The 18127-nt window shown below is 44.4% G+C and overlaps 2 protein-coding genes across 7 annotated transcripts in view; one reads left to right on the forward strand and one right to left on the reverse strand.

The window, feature by feature from the left end:
* Taf9 (TATA-box binding protein associated factor 9) overlaps positions 1 to 18127 on the forward strand; it is a 720252-nt gene that overhangs the window by 612628 nt on the left and 89497 nt on the right. The gene's annotated exons all lie outside the window — the stretch shown is intronic.
* The window catches only part of Ocln (occludin), a 48320-nt gene that overhangs the window by 13879 nt on the left and 16314 nt on the right, over positions 1 to 18127 (reverse strand). The window lies entirely within an intron of this gene.

Consider the following 18127-nt stretch of genomic DNA (forward strand, 5'->3'; position numbering starts at 1 on the left):
AGGGGAACCAAGTTCAGTGCTCAACACTCATGTCAGGCAGCTCACAACAGTCATTAACTCCAGCTCCAAAGGATCAAACACTATCTTCTGGCCTCTGTGGGCATCTGCATATGTGCACACTCACACCCATACACGTACACATACACACACACAAGGAATCTTTAAAAGGAACAATGGTCTCAGGCTGTTTGGACTCCTGCAGATCTCAGCATCCTCGCCTGTAAATCCCGGCAATCACTCACTTCACAAGGACCTTTGAATGATTAAAAGAACCATATCCGCTACAATGTCTTCTGAACACAGTAAAAAGCTCCTAATATACAGGATACAAGTAAATTCTTTAGACCCAATTACACACCTTATTACATCTTGTGTTCCCTGCTATCGGGGTGTGCAGTGCTTTTCTCAATTGTTTCATGTTCCGGGTTAGAAAGGAATGGGATGGTTTCCCTCTGAGAGCAGAATTCGGGGCCACTGCCAAGCCAGCAGGTGGGCTTCCAGGGAGTGTACTTAGTTAGATTCCACCACAGGGAGCCCGGGTGGGAACCATTCTTGGCTCGACCTGAACTCCTTACAACAGAACCCAACACCCTCTCCGGCAAAAGCCTTGCCAAGTCAAAGGTCCACTCCAAGTCTAGGTCAGAAAGGCTTCCCTTTCTTAAAAGCCTGCTTTATTTTTCTCCAGGGCCCACCCCCTTCCTCCTGCCTCCAGTAGGAACTTTACAGGAGCCCTAGCTTCTTGCTGCCTAGACTGCCCTTCCCCCCTTTCTTTGCCTGCTAATCCCACGTGGGCCTCCAAATCTTGTTCAAGTGCAGCCACCTCCTAGGGGCCTTTCACTCGGTGCCTGTAGGACGAGAGACAAACCTCTCTTATCTCCCCACATCTATCCCTACAAACCTCCGCACAAGTGCTTACTCACCTCCGAGCAACCGCTTACTCACCGCAATGGCTCGCTCACTTATCTCTCACTTGTTCACAGGCTACCACCCCGGGACTGGGCCTGCCAACAATGCCCAATGACAGATCATTGCTTAGGCACAATCTTACAAGGCATGACACCTCTCTCAGAAACGAGGAAGCTGTGGCTCAGGGGGAATGGATAACTTTCCCAAGGACCTAGACCTAACAAACGTGGTAACGTAGGAAGCCTTGTCCCCTGAGCCTCCAAAGCATGCCCCCAGGGTCACACAATAAGCTTGCAAAGGAATCTGACAACCTGAGTTCAATCCCTGGGACCCACAAGGTGGAAGGAGGGCACCAAGTCCCACAGGTTGTCCTCTGAGTTACACAGATGCTGTGGCACAGGGCCACTCCCCAACACACACACACACACACACACACACACACACACACACACACACACACAAATAAATGAAGGTAATAAAAAAATTTAAAGGCCCAGAGCTTGCTGCAATTTCTGGGAAATTAGAGGCAAAAGGAGAAGGAAACACAAATGAAGATCTATCTTGGGGCCGGGTGTGGTGGCGCAGGCCTTTAATCCCAGCACCCGGGAGGCAGAGGCAGGTGGATCGCTGTGATTTCAAACCCGGCCTGGTCTACAAGGCGAGTGCAGAACAGCCAAGGCTACACAGAGAAACCCTGTCTCAAAAAAAAATAAAAAATAAAAAATAATTCTATCTTGGGAGAAAAAAAGCTCAACCGTCATCATTCCTAGGGCCAAAGGTTGTGCTTGCCACTTAGTCACTGGGAGACCCACAGCTGACTGAGCCTTTACTCCACAAAAGAATTGATAGAAAAAGGAAATAGGGGGCCTGGAGAGATGGCTGGGCAGTTAAGAGCACTGTCTGTTCTTCCAGGGGTCCTGAGTTCAATTCCCAGCAACCACATGGTGGCTCACAACTATCTATAATGAGACCTAGTGTCCTCTTCTGGTGTACAGGTGTATATGGAGGCAGAACACTGTGCATGTAATAAATAAATAAATAAATAAATAAATAAATAAATAAATATTTTTTTTAAAGAAAAGAAAAAGGAAATAGAAATCCAGCAGCAGAGTCCAGCCAACCAAGGAATGCCTCAGACTCACTCTTGAGATTAAATTCACAAGTTTATCTCAAAAACATATCTCACAAACAAGTTTAAAGAATAGAATAATTAATTTTGGGGGGATGCACAGAGTACATTTTCCAATTGGGAGGAATAAAAGATCTGGAACTGGGCATGGAGGCACTCGCTTTTAATGCCAGCACTTGGTAGGCAGAGACAGATGGATCTCTGTGGGTTTGAGGCGAGCCTGACAGCCAGGGCTATAAAGTGAGACCCTGTGAAAAATAAAATAAAATATAAACAACAAAATACAAAAACAAAAAGAAAAGGAACCTTTCCTGAAATGTCAAAACGTGTTATGGGGGTGCTGGAGAGATGGTTCAGAGGTTAAGAGCACTGACTGGTCTTCCAGAGGTCCTAAGTTCAATTCCTAGCAATCACATGGTGGCTCAGAACCATCTATAATGTGATCTAACGCCCTCTTCTGTCCTGCAGGTGTACATTCAAGGAGAGCACTGTACACATAATAAATACATCTTTTTTAAAAATGCACTATCGTATTTCAAAAGAGCATATAAAAAGTAATTATGATAAGGACAAATTTTATTCAAATTTTAATTACACTCATTAGAAGGATGCCAGTTATGTCACCTGTGAACAAAGCCTTGTGAGTACATTTAACGCCCCACCCCCCACCCAGAGAGTTAAGGAAACATCTTGTACCCTGTGGAATACCAGAAGGAAAAGAACAGGGCAGGGCAGGTAGGTGCACAGATGCTCCCAGTCTCTGCCTTCCTCAGGGGGAACAAGTTATGTGGACCCCATCTTCTCCACCCTGGCAATAAAAAGCTCCAAGGTTGGGAAAACCCATTTTTCTCACCAAAATCAATTTCCTGCTATTCGTAGTGAATAAAATGATGCAATGAGCTGGATGGGTTTTTTTCTGCACACCTTTAATCTCAGCAACTGGGAGGCAGAGGCAGGTGGGTCTCTGTGAGTTCAAGGCCAGCCTGGTCTACAGAGTGAGTTCCAGGACAGCTAGAGCTACACAGAGAAACCCTTGCTCAGAAAACAAGAAAGAGGAGGAGGAGCAGGAACAGGAGGAGGAGGAGGAAGAACAGGAGGAGGAAGAGCAGGAGGAGGAGGAACAAGAGAAGGAGGAACAGGAGGAGGAGCAGGAGGAGCCAGAGGAGCCGGAGGAGGAGGGAAGATGCTTCAATGACAGCTTTTCTCCATTTCCCTCTCTGCCCTGCCTTCATCACAAGGTCACACGTGGCCAATCAGGCTGGACCCACATCCAGGCAGCCTAGCCATGTGACAGACACCATCCACATCTAAGAAGGAAAGGGAACTTCACCTGCTGGGTGTCTTATCCTGTGCCAAGCAGATTCATGTTTATTTAGCGCCATCCATGTAGGTAGGAAATTAAATTAACCCGTTCAAGGTGAACTGGCTGGCCTGGAACCCCGAGCCTTGTCTCCTCTCAAAACAACTGTTCCCTTTTAATTCAACCTCAACCTGAGGTGTGCATTGTGTCTAGGTCCTTCCCCTGTCCTTGAAACAAAGAAACTCATTCTTGTGGCCTTAAACTCGCTGCCCCTTAATGAGACACAGCATGAAACCTCTACTTGTCTACCTTTGTAAGGACAGCTACTGACACAAAATTTAGTCACCAGGGACTATGAGAATTCCACCAGCAAAAGAGCCTTTTCCTGCTTGGTAAAGTAAAGAAACAGCCCTGCACAGAGAAAAGCAGGCTAATCTCCAAGTGCCATCTCCAGCTTTACAACCTGCCCAACCCACCTTCAGGAGCTGCTGTCCTTGTACAAGTTCTCAACAGGGAGTGGCCCAACTCGTTTGTCCTGCTTCCTGGTATTTTTATACCTTCAGATGCTCACCCCTGACATAAGCACAAAATACTTTCTCAAAGTATTGTTTGTTTGTTTGTTTGTTTGTTTGTTTTTGAGACAGGGTTTCTCTTTGTAGCCCTGACTATCCTGGAACTCACTCTGTAGAGACTAGGCTAGCCTCGAACTCAGAGATCTACCAGCCTCTGCCTCCAGAGTGATCACTGCTTTGTTTTTTGTGTTGTTGTTGTTGTTGTTTTTAAACACATCTTGGGTCATTTGAAATGTTCCCATGTGGACCAATCCCGCAAATAAAGAAGGTATAGACCAAATTTGAACAACTGGTTGGTTTAGGTTGCTCGGTGGCACTAAGGCCTTTGCTCAGGACCAGCTACATGTTGCCCAAAGAAACTGTCCATGCATCAACAAACACAAATTCTGAGTCAGTGGGCTGCCAGAGGGTTGGAAACAAGTCAGGAGCTACTAGAAGTTTGGGAGCAGGAGAGGTGGAGAAACCTCATTCTCAATGAATGCACCTAATCCAAGTCTTCTTTTTGGAGGAACAAACACCCTAGGGAAGGCTATACTTCTATACACAGAGGGCTATGGTTCCTCTACAGGAGAGCTGAAAAGCCAGAAACACCCCTGAGCCAGCCACCACCTGCTTTATCAGCGTCCTTCGCCGCCCTTCAATTTACTACGGTTCGGTATACAAAGTATGCCATGGTGCAGAAAGGACTTCCGCCTATATTAACTCAGAGGTTAAACAGGCCTGCAGTGTAACAGCTGTGGCTAGACTTCAGGGAACAGGGGTTTTCAAATGCTGCCCCCCAGAGCAGCACATCTACACCATCTCCTCGACCCCAATCCAAACCCACTAAATCAGAAACTAGGGGGTGGGGCAGAGCAAGTTGCTCTAACAAGCACCCCAGGGCATTCATATGGGGGCAAAGGAGAGAGCCACTGGCCCGGGGCAGGTACTGCAGACATCCATCCCCTGTCTATCCACATGGCCGACTTTAGACACATTAACTACTGGTGCTGGGAATCTAGGAATTGCATTTTTCAGAGAGCCATAAGAGCACTCTCTAGCACCCCTCCTCCCATAGACCCCACCTGTCAGGGTACACAGCCTAGCCAGAACAGTCAGGGCCCACTGTACCACTCCCCCCAGGTGGCTCAGCTAGGCAGCTGTGACTTCTGCTACATTCGGTTCCATCAGAGACCACAGACAACCATGCCATCTTTCCCACAGTGAGAGTCTAGTGTATCAATGGCACAGGCAAGAATGCTTATTTATACAGGGCAAGAGTGAAGAGGTGATCCCAAGCCTCGTCAGTTGTCTAATGCTGATGACCTTTATTGCCTGGTCACTCCAGCCTAGCCATGCCCATTTGTCTTCCGCTATGTACATCTGCTTGCTGGAGGAGATAACATGGAACCTTGAGGAAAACATCTGTTCTCGCTGTAAGGTTGTCACAGAGTAGATAGGAGTAAGTATGGCACATGTATGTATGCATTACGTATTATGGTACATCTTGCATACTCTTACCCCAAGCTGCCCTTTTTAAGCTCATTGCAGACACTAACAATTACTGTTCTAACTGAAAGATATTGGGTATGGATGTTTTCACCATATTTCTTAAGCCACACACTCGGCAGTGCACACCCGTAATCCCAGCACTCTGGGAGGCAGAGGGGGTGGATCTCTCTGAGTTCAAGGCCAGTGTGGTCTACAAAGGGAGTCCAGGACAGCCAAGGCTATGGAGAGAAACCCTGTCTAGAAAAACGTGTGTGTGTGTGTGTGTGTGTGTGTGTGTGTGTGTGTGTCTGTGTTTCTTACTTATGATGATTTTAACGCAAACGATTTTATTAAGATATAAACCCCCATATAAAATCAAGAAACATCAGTACATATACATACTTATTGGCTGTCAAATATAAGTTCTATTTATGAAGCTGTTTTAAAAATCATTAGGTATGAATATATTGGCTAGCCTTTAATCATTATACCAGCCTAACTATGGAAGGAACTTCTATTTTCCCTGTTTGCAGACAACTAACCTTCATCAGACGTCAAGGACACCAAGCGCTTCCCATAATTGTCATAAGTAACAAGGTCCAAGGTGAACAAATCTTGTCCCAATTCTACCCTTTCATGGCTGTTTGTTGTTGTTGTTTAACTTTTTTGTCAAAATTAGTAAGTTATAAAGTTCAAACCCAAGTCACATTGCAAAGAATCATGAGGAAAGAGACTCTAAGCCCAAGGATCGCCACAAGCTGCCATCTTATCTCCTTAGCGCGTCTGCCTCTCAGATCTTCATCTTCCTTCATGACACTCAAACACAACTCAGAGTCTTTCCCCCCCCCACCCCTTTTTGGTTTTTCCAGACAGGGTTTCTCTGTGTGTAGCCTTGGCTGTCCTGGACTCACTTTGTAGACCAGGCTGGCCTCGAACTCACAGAAATCCACCTGCCTCTGCCTCCCAAGAGTGCTGGGTTTAAAGGCGTGCGCCACCACGCCTGGCTCCAACTCATATTCTTTAACTACACTGGGAGAACCTGAAACTGGAGCTCTGAATTTTAATTGCCACTTCATCAGATAATGTACAATAAAAACTGATCTCAGGGCTAGGTGTGGTAGCACACACCTCAAAAAATTATTAAAAAAAAAATTATCTCAAGCACATGTTCACAATCAGCTTTTAAATATTTACCATAGAGCAGCAAACTCTTCCAAAGCCAGTCTTGTATTTATCTGGAAGGTGAATATGCCCTTTTCTATAGTTAGAAGTTTCTAAAACTGCAGGCTTGGTAAAGAGAGTCTAACAGAAAAGCTGGCAGGAATTACTCCATCTTTGTGGAATCAAGGGTGCTAGTCCTTCTCAACTCAGCACTGACACCCGTAGCTGAACAGTCCCGCCTCTGTCGATCCCAACTCCTCAGGGCACAATGCTTGCCCTTCTAAGAGGTCCTGTTCTGTCAGGCAGAAATGGCCAGAATAACATGGCAGCCTCGATGAGAGAAGCCAGCAAACACCTTCCAAACCACTCAGAAACTCATTATCAACTATTGAAACTGCACCCTAAACTTACACCTGGTCAGATGACTCCACCCATAAAAACAAAGGGGAAATCACAACTGATCCAAGCAGCATATTTATAGTTTATATTGTCTATTCTGTGTCTTTTTTCTAGAAACTTTCTCCCCATGCTATGCCATGTGGCCACAGTGCAGTCACCACGCAAAGAGGCCACCTGGCCCAACCTCACGCAGCCACGGTCCCTTTCCAGACAGTTTTGAGAAGCATTAATTAGTATGAAATACCCAAGCTGGAAACAGCAGTGCATACAATCCCAGCACTTAGGAATAGAAACAGGAGGATCAGAAGTTCAAGGTCATCCTCAGCCACCTGGGCTACATACACCCTTGTAAAAGAAAAACAACAACAAACAAAACAAAAAATCTCAAGAATTCCAAGGGTCTGCTTTTTGCCCGTGTTCCCAAGCTGAAGTGATGCCTACCCAGGCAGGAAGAAACCAGTGTGACGGAGCTGGAGAGATGACTCAGTGGTTAAAAGCACTGTCTGCTCTTCCAGAGGTCCTGAGTTCAATTCCCAGCAACCACATGGTGGCTCACAATCATCTATAAAGTGATCTAATGCCTTCTTCTGGCATGCACGCATATATGCAGGCAAAGCATTGTATACATAATAAATAAATCTTTTTAAAAAGAAGGAGAAAAAAACAATGTGAGCACACAAGTCCTAAGAACTTCAGAAACTTTAGTTGTCATTGATATACAACCATCTAAGGCTAAGTTCTTTTAGCTCTTTCTATGGTCTCATGTGTTGCCACCCAAAGTTTAGAGAGAATATCTTGTGTATTGTACGAGTGCAACACCTGTCAATTAAAAACAAAAAAACAAAAACCTATGGCCTATAGGGAAGGGTAGAGTAGAAGGTGGGACATCCAGCAGGCAGAAAGGATTCTGGGACAGAGCCTGACATGAGAGATTTGCCCAAGGACAGACACGGTACCTGAGCAGAGGTAACCAGCCACCAAGCAAAATGTAGATTAATATAAATGGGTTATTTTAAGTTATGAGCTAGTCAGAGGAGGACCTACCTATATGGCCTAGGTATTTGTACATTTTGAGTCTCATGAGTCATTATTCCGGGAGCTTAGATGTGGAGGAAAAATGCATACCCTACTACACAAAGTATTTTAAATTGTCTCCTTTTTACCCAAGCGAATTCAAGTTTGTTTTGTCACCTGTAACTAGGGAATCAGAATTCTTCCCAGTGTAGTCAGCTGTTTTCCTTTCTAAGTCCCCAGTGTTAGAAACATACTTTTAATCACCTGCATCTCACACTAGTCTTGAGATGTGCCACGCACAATGGCAGATGCCTGTAATCACAGACTCAGGGAGGCAGAGGCAGGTGTATCTCTGTGAGTACAAGGCTAGCCTGGTTTACAAAGCCAAGTCCAGGACAGCCAAGGCTACACAGAGAGACCCTGTCTTGAAACACCCCCCCCCAAAAAAAAAAGAAAAGAAAAGAAAGAAAGAAGAGAGAGAGGAAAAAAAAATAAAACAAAACAACAACAAAAGGTAGAAAAGCCAACATTACACATCAAGAGTGGAAAAAGGGGGACCTAACTGAAGCCCACAGGAAAAGGCACGCTTTGCTCACCAGAGCCTGGTTTTCTGGCCTATACGTCTATGTGTGGTAAAATAACCTCAGCTAATGTGAGGAAATTCATTCAATACACAAGAACTCTTAATGGCTCCTTCTTGTCATCGTTGTTGTCATCTTTCTCTGAGCCGGGTTGCCGCACCCTGTTGGTCAGGGCTGGCCTTTAACTCCTGAGTTCAAGCCTTCTGCCTGCCTCGACCTCCACACTGACAGAGACCCCTCCCCCCCAGCGTGCAGCTCCTATTCTCACTACACTCGGGAGCACAAACAAGAGAAGGAGTGTAACTCTCCTTACAAGTAACTGAGGCAGGAGGACACTTGGCTTTGCCATATCTACATTGTTTAGTCACTTCTGAGGACACAACAACACCTGGGAGGGGCTTACACTATCTCATGCCTCATAAAAGTTACCCTTTGCCCTCATCAAAACTCCTACAAGAATCAAGATATCAGAGGCACTGCTTGAGTTTTTGCTACCTCAACAAACAGCCAAAATGCAGAGTAGAAAGAACACACATTAGGCTGGTGACAAAAAAAAAAAAAAAAAAAAAAAAAAAATATATATACACACACACACACACACACACACACACACACACACACACACACACACAAAGATAATACCAATACATTTCCACTGTTGATAGACATTATATAAAGTTTAACACCATCAAGAGTAGCGGCTCAGATAATAAACAGGCAAGCTTTGGATAACAAGTTGCCATTATTTTATACAGAAGTTCACTCACAAGCTCTTCACCCCAGGAGTTCCACACTTGGGTACAGATCCAAGAGAAATTTGCACAAGTGTAGGAGAGTCAGTAAGGTTCATAACAATAGGAATGGTGGTTTTGGTTTGCTTTGTGGCAGCGCTGTGGATTGCATCTGGGGCCTCCAGAACACTCTACAAACTGAGCTATATAGCCCCAGTCTAGCAATGCTGTCAATGATACAAAAGCCTATCAACAGGAAGTAGATAAACAGTCATGAAATTTTGGAACAAAGATCAGATTGTTATCTCTAGTTAAATACAAAACTGTGGGTGAGTCTCATTAGCCTAATATTGAATGTATAAGGCAGGTGATAAAAACAATATATACAAGGATAACCCCCATCACATGCACATACACACACACACACACACACACACACACACTGGGGATTAATCCCAGAGCTTTATACACATACGGTGAGTGTTCTACCACTGACCTACATCCTCACTTCAACATTTTCTATGAAGCTAAAAAACACCTGAAAGTAAAACAACATATTACTGAGGCACACAGAATATACATGTGGCAATTGTGATCATAATAACAGCAACAACAATCATGATGAATTCAAATTCAAAACAGGTCTTCTTACAGGCAGGTATAAGCAAATAGATGAGAAAGTACAATATGTGTGGAGTAGCATTCTACGGTATCATTACTGTAATTTTTGGCTGGGAAAGTGTGTACATAAGCGTTCATTACAAAACAAATAAAAGTAGCAAGAATGCTACGCATGTACAAAACATAATAATGCCAAGAACGAAGAATTGTATTAACCTACGTCTGTGTGCCTAACGTCCCAGTTAGAATCAAGACAAACCCAAGAACTACAAGAGTGTGAAATACTCGGTTCCAAGCCAAGCTTTCCCACAGACTCTGTGACCCGATTTCTATGAATGAAAATGCCGTCTGCCAATAAAATTCAGGCTCAAAACTGATCGTCTCCATTTCCTAACACTTTATAAACTCACCATGAGAAAATCATTTGTTGGCCTTTTAGGTAAGTGTTCTGGTTAAAATGTGCTCATAAGAGGGAAGAAGAAGGCCGGGCGCCGTGGCGCATGCCTTTAATCCCAGCACTTGGGAGGCAGAGGCAGGCGGATCACTGTGAGTTCAAGGCCAGCCAGGTCTACAAAGTGAGTCCAGGACAGCCAAGACTACATAGAGAAACCCTGTCTTGAAAAATAAAATAAAAATTAAAAAATATTTTAAAAAGAGGGAAGAAGAGAGTAAGTCAACTTTTACCAAAAAAGAGGCTGTGAGGAGGTCCAAATTCAATGTAAGTGCTTGGCTACCTTGGAGAAGTTTTTTGTTTGTATTTTTTTTTTTTAATTTATTTACTTATGTATATAAGCACTCTGTTGCATGTATGCCTACATGACAGAAGAGCACATCAGATTCCATTATAGATAGTTGTGAACCACCATGTGGTTGCTGGGAATTGAACTCAGGACCTTTGGATGAGCAACCAGTTCTCTTAACAGCTGAGCCATCTCGCTAGCCCTAGGGAAGTTAAATTTTGGCTTATTTCATCCTGTAATGGAGAAAAGGCTTGGGACTGGCTCGACATATAGAGCGTGTCTAGTACATACTAGGATCTGGATCCCAACCCCACAGAGCAGCAAGAGAACACTCTAGCACATAGAACCCACAGAGGAATAGAAAAGGAGGGAGGGAGGGAGGGAGCTGTCAATTGTACTTTAACGGAATGGCTTTAAGAGAACACTAAAGATAAAGAAGAGAGACCACAGGAATCTGAAATATATAATATATAACCCTGACATAGTGGTAAGCTTGATATGAGAATCGAAGGAAGAAAAGACAGGACAACCCCAAAGAAAGCTAAGCCACGCTGTTTACGTAACAAGAGCATAAACGGCAGACACCTGCTTATTCACAGAATGTTTCCAGACGACACTCACACAACTGACAGGAATCAAAGACGGATAATATCCAAACCAGGAAAAAGCATTGGAAAAGAAACAATTTCACATGTAATCAGCTAGCGGATTGTGCAACTGGGAGACAAGTTGCTTAGAGACAGATGCTGGCACAGATTTGGGGTAAAGGGAATCTTGGCACAGCTGTTGGGAAAGCAAGCCAGTACAGTCATATAGAAAGCAATATACTAGTCCCTAAACCCTTACCAACAGAACCACAGCATAGTGCAGGAAACGCACGAACGGGTTACCGAAAAATGGAAATGGGGCCGGAGAACTGGCTCAGCAGTTAAAAGCGTTGGCTGCTCTTACACAGGACCCAGGATTCCCATCACCCACACAGCACCGCAAAACCATTTGTTACTCCAGTTCCAGGGGATCCAACGCCCTCCTCTTGCCTCCATAGGCACTAGGCTCGCATGTGGTGCACAGCCATACATGCAGGCAAAACACCCATACACTTACAACACAGTAAGAACTGTTTTTAAAGAAATGCAAATAACCTACGGGTCCATCAATTAATGAATGGATAAAGAACATGTGGTGCGAGGCTGTAGAGCCGGCTCAGCAGTTATCAGTATTTCCTGCTCTTCCAGGGCATCTGAGTTTCATTCCCTCCACAGGAACCCGCGTGTACACACACACACACACACACATGCACACAGACACACACACACACACAAACACACATGTAGCCCTGGCTATCCTGGAACTCACTCTGTAGACCAGGCTGTCCTTGAACTCAGAGATCTGTCTGCCTTTGCCTTCCAAGTGCTGGGATTAAAGATGTGTGCCACCGCCCTGGCAATTTTTTTTTTTTTTTAACTTTTATACTAAGAATTTCTTGCTAATTGTCACAAACAAAAGCCTGTACTCAAAATTCCAAAACTTGACAAAAACCTAATAGCCAACATAGATGCAGGTTTGGCTTAATGGGTGTCCACAAGAAAATGCTGCCAGTAATGTGTGGGGGTACACGGGAAACACTCAAACTCAGAGATCCACCTGCCTCTGCCTCCGGAGTGCTGGGATTAAAGGTGTGTGCCATCACCGCCCAGCTTGGTTTGTTGTGTGTGTGTGTGTGTGTGTGTGTGTGTGTGTTTTAGTATTCTTATTATTATCTCTGCTTACAATACCAAATGGCAAATTTACCCATCAGCAAATCACAGCACAACCACACCATCAAGCCACTGTGAGTCATAAGGGAAACTCACCAAGATTCCCCAGGATGTAAAAACAGGCAGGATGAAGGCAGAGAGTTCTGATAGGCAGCTGGGGGAGTGGCTTATTTCCACAAAATAATTACATACCTGTAGTCTTTGCTACTTGGGAAGTGGAGGCAGATAAACTAAGAGAGTTAAAGGCCGGGGCTGGAGAGATGGCTCAAAGGTTAAGAGCATTGGCTGCTCTTCCAGAGGTCCTGAGTTCAATTCCCAGCAACCGTATGGTGGCTCACAACCATCTAGAATATGATCTGATGCTCTCTTCTGGCCTACAAGTGTACAAGCAGGCAGAGAACTGTACACATAATAGATAGATAGATAGATAGATAGATAGATAGATAGATAGATAGATAATAGATAGATATAGATAAATCTTTTAAAAAGAAGAAAGAAAGAGAATTAAAGGCTAGCCTGAGCTACATAAAGAGTTCTAAGCCAACCTAGGCTACATTACAAGACCCTATCTTGAAAATTAAAAAAATAAATAAATAAGTTAAAAGCATGGCTGGCTGATGGTTCAGCAGGTAAGGGGGCTGCCAAACCTGACAACCTGAGTTTGAGCCCTCGACCCACACGACAGGAGCAGAGAACAGAGCCCTGACAATTTGGCTTTGACCTCTACATTCACGCCGTGCCACGTGTACACACAAGTAAACAAACAAGCAAATAAATAATAAAATAAAAATAAAATGCCTAAAATAACGAAACAAAACAAGTCGTAAAAAAAAAAAAAAAGCTAGGGGAGCCGGGCGTGGCGGCGCACGCCTTTAATCCCAGCACTCGGGAGGCAGAGGCAGGCAGATCGCTGTGAATTCAAGGCTAGCCTGGTCTACAAAGTGAGTCCAGGATGGCCAAGGCTACACAGAGAAACCCTGTCTCGAAAAACAAAAACAAACAAAAACAAAACAAACAAACAAAAAAAGCTAGGGAACTCTAAAGAAAAAAAAGGGGGAAAGACAGGTGTGGTAGTCTTTAATCCCAGGACTCTGAAGACAGAGGCAGGGGGATTTTTGTGGGTTCAAAGCCAGCCTGATCCACATAGTAAGTTCCAGGAAGGCCAGGGCTACATAGAAGAGACCATGTACCGATAAACAAACAAAGAAAAAAAAATGTGGGAAAGAAAGATGAGACTTCTTAGAATCCTCAGCCTTAGGATAGCTCAGAACTCAGAGAGCCACCTCCCTTAGCCTCCTAAATGCTGGGATTACAGGTGTTTGTTGGCTAAGGCAGGTGGATCTCTATGAGTTCTAAGCCATCCTGGTCTATATAGCAAGGTGTAGGCCAGACAAGAGCTCATAGTTAGACTCTGTCTCAAACAAAACAAAACAAAAACAAGAAATATTTTATTGTATTTTAAATTTTTATTTATTTGTGTGTGTGTGTGTTTGTGTGTGTGAGCACATGCGCGTGTACATGCCTGCCTGCATGAGCACACAACTCATAGGAGTTGGTTCCCTCCTTCTACCCTGTGAATTTAAATAATGCTCATAAGGGCTGAGAAAATGGATCAGTGGTTTAGAGCCCTGGCTTTTCTTACAAAGAACCTGGGTCCAATTCCCAGCTCACATCCATCTATAACTCCAGTACCAGGGGATTCAGTACCTTCTCTCAGTCTCTCTGGACGCCAAGGATGTACATGTTCCACAGGCAAAACACCCATGCACACAAAATAAAATAATTTTGAAGTCTCTGATTGTTATTTTTTTGTTTTAAATTAGGTCATCAGGCTTGGCAGCAAGCATCTTTATCCGCTGAGCCATCTTGCTGGCCCTTTAACTGGTTTTGAGGCTGATTTGATGACATGATAAAATACCTGTAATATAATATTCAGTCGAAACGACAGGATTTTATACATACATAAAGAATATTATGGCTAGGCCTGGTGATGCATGCCTGTAATTACAGCACTTGGGAGGTAGAGGCACGCAGGTGGATCTCTGTGAGTTCGAGGCCAGCCTGGTCTACAAAGTAAGTCCAGGACAGCCAAGGCTACACAGAGAAACATTGTCTCAAAAACACAAAAACAAAGAGAGAGAGAGAGACAGAGACAGAGACAGACACAGACACAGAGAGACACAGAGAGACAGAGAGACAGAGGGACACAGACACAGAGACAAAGAGACAGAGAGTGAACTTTCAAATTTCCCTCTACTTAAAATCAGATTGGTACGCCTTCTTGCTTAGTGCTGGGGATTCAACTTAGGGACTCGCACGTGCTAAGCAAACACTACCATCCAGCACCTCTCTGCTCCCTTACAATACAACTAACTCTGTGATTTGAGGGCACAACAAAGCAACGGTCTGCCTGGACTAAGAACTAACGCTCTGCAGCTGTAACTAAGAACAGTCCCTCCCGGGGCTGGAGCTGCAGCTCAGGGCTCAGAGTCCCACCCCTACAACTACTGAAAACAAAACAAAGATAAGGAACCCTTTTGAACATTGGACCACAGCCCTGGTACCTGCTTAATGACTGCAAAGGACACGGTATGCCAATGTAGGCTCACTTTACAAAGAACAACATATCCAGAAAGGACAACCCACCCCACCTCACGCCCCGCCCCAAAAAAAGCCTCCCCAATAAGGTAAAGAAACAACCAGCAGGAGGTGCAGGACTGGGAACTTAGAAAGTTGCAAATGTTCTCATAGATATGGGGAATGGTCATAAAACTAAAGAGATTTCGTATGACCTAATCCAACTTGTAGGGCAACCTCAGTAACATTTGTCACTTTAGTCCCACTGTTAGCATACTGTCCCCAGTCTGCCTAGCAACCGATGACATCATTACCTGCCTGACACTAGGCATGCCCCTGCTCAGTATATAAAAGGACAAACCCACCCCATCTCTCTCTTATGCTCTTACCTACCTCTCTTACCTCTTGTTCCCCATGTGTGTCTGTCTGTCTGTCTGTCTGTCTGTCTGTCTGCCTGTCTGTCTGTCTGTTGGTCTGTCTCTCTCTCTCTCTCTTTCTCTCTGGTGTGCTCTCCCACTTCCCTGCTCTTTCATGCTCGTGTAATAAGCTTCTCCATATGACATCTGTTGCGTGGCTTATATTTCCTATTTTAAACCCACTTAACACTCCACAATTACTAAGATGCTCCTTCTTCTCCAGGTACCAGTCAGGGTCTCATGCGGAGAAGTCAACTTCTAATTTGCTCTCAGCACAAGTAGTTAATTCTAGATGGTTTTTGTTAAGACCCAAAGGATGAGGACTCTCTGCTGCACGTCAGATGCAGCAGCCTGTGGGCACGGTGAAAGCCGCTTGAGGAAGAAAGGCACTGAAGTGTGGAGACTTGGAAGCAAAAAGCTGCATCTGGGGTTGGACTGAAATGTGCAACTGAGTCCAGTGGAATGAACTTGGACAGGCAAAGGAAGGGCAAGGAAAAAAAAAACAAAACAGCAAATTGCTTGAGGCTCAAATATCCAAGTCATTTATTATAAGGTACTACATATGAAAATAATCATTTTGTGTGTGTGTATATACTGGGCCACAGGTTGAACTCAGGGCCTTCTACTTGTTAGGCAAGTACTCTACCACTGAGCTACACCACCAGCCAAAAGGAATACTTTTAATTGGTTTTGATTTTTGGTTTTTCAAGACAGGGTTTCTCTGTGTAGCCTTGGCTGTCCTGGACTCACTTTGTAGACCAGGCTGTCCTCGAACTCACAGTGATCCACCTGCCTCTGCCTCCCGAGTGCTGGGATTAAAGGTGTGTGCCACTCCCGGTTTAGGAATACCTTTTAAAGTACCATCTTCCATAGTTACTTTAACTATGTTGCCCAATTATCAAAAGCACGTATAACTGATTAAACTTTCCTAACAGTAAACCAGGTCAGTGGCTAAAGTTCATGGTGACTATAATATTACTAGCACTGGTCTCCCTTGAGCCGGCTTATTTATTTATTTTTTTTAAAAGCCTCTCGAAACTTTAAGTAAACAAATCCCGACAGCCAGTGAGAACGGACACACCCAGAAACTCTCAGGAAAACATTTACCTCACAGTTCACAATGGAATGTTCTATCTACAGGTGGCCTCGCCTGGAGCTAAAGGTCAGAAGAAAATACTCCCTAGAAACTTCACACCTCACAGAGGGAAGTGGCTCTCGCTGAAGTGGGCTCCAGCACCCAACACTCAGCCGGCAACCCACGCCCTTTCTGACTTTCTTAACAAGGCTTCTTTTTTTCCCTTCACTAGCTAGAAACAGTTCCATCTAAGCTTGTAGAGTTCCAAAAAGCCAAGGCATTTAGGATACTAGAATTAAAGAGGACTTCAGTTTATCAACAGCTTTTGGTTTGGTTTGGTTTTTGTTTTTTGTTTTTTGTTTTTTTTTTGGTTTTTCAAGACAAGGTCTCTCTGTGTTGGCCTTGGCTATCCTGGACTCACTTTGTAGACCAGGCTGGCCTCGAGCTCACAACGATTCACCTGCCTCTGCCTCCCCTGTGCAGGGATTAAAGGTGTGCGCCACCATGCCCGGCTTATCAATGCCTCCTTTGAAGCCCTCCTATACCAGTGCCAGTGGCCACAACAACTCTATGCTAGAGTCAGTCAGGGTTCAGTATTCCAATTAACATTCATGACAAAAAATCAGTCTGGCTAGCGCCAGGCCTGGTGGTAAAGGCCTAGGATCCTGGCTACTTGGGAGGCCTGCTTAGATGATGGAGTGAGTTCAGGTCCAGTCTGGGCAACTTAAGGAGATCCTATCTCAAAAACAGGAAGTACAGGAGTGTGGGGAGATGGCTTAATGGGGAAAGCCCTGGTCTTGAAAGTGTGAACATATAAGTTTAGACTCACAGAATGGGATAAAGCCAGATAGCAGTGGCAAATCTGTAATCAGAGCTCTTCTATGATAAGACGAAGACAGACACAGGAAAATCCCAGAAGCCCCTGGGGCCAGCTGGCTTGGCAAGTACAGCACAAAGAGACTGCCTCAAACAAGGTGGAAGATGGGCGCCAACCCTGAGGTTGTCCTTGAGGCTGTCCTCTAACAGTTACGCAGGATCCCTGGCAGGTACACGCCTACACTCACAGGCAGGAACACACCCACACAAACACACTGCACACATAATTCACTGCACACATAATTCACTACACACACACTCACAAGTACAAAAACCTCAGGACATAACTCAGTGGCAGATTGGTTGCCTAGCATATGCACAAGGTTCTGGGTTTTGGTCTCTAGTACTGAAAAAAAAAACAAAAAACAAAAACAAAAATAGAAAAAAAAAAAAGAAAGAAACCAAGTTTCTATAGCTGCTTTTTACAGCATCTAACAGAAACAAAGTCTCTTTCCCACACTTATTTATTCATGTATTTATTTATTTATTTATTGTGTATACAGTGCTCTGGTTGCATGTACACCTGCAGGCCAGAAGAGAGCATCAGATCACATTATAGATGGTTGTGAGCCACTGTGTGGTTGCTGGGAATCGAACTCAGGACCTCTAGAGGAGCAGTCAGTGCCTTTAACCTCTGAGCCATCTCTCCAGCCCCCTCTTTCCACACACTTCTAAGGACTTGAGTAACACTCCCTGCTCAGGTGTTTTTAAAGACGAATTCTCAGGCTTTCAGAAAACAACATCACATAGGAAGCCAGGCAAGATTTACAGTGTGTTACTCTCCTTCCTAAAGTAGAAACCT

The sequence above is a fragment of the Acomys russatus genome, chromosome 30 (assembly GCF_903995435.1).
Source record: "Acomys russatus chromosome 30, mAcoRus1.1, whole genome shotgun sequence".
Taxonomy (NCBI): Eukaryota; Metazoa; Chordata; class Mammalia; order Rodentia; family Muridae; genus Acomys; species Acomys russatus.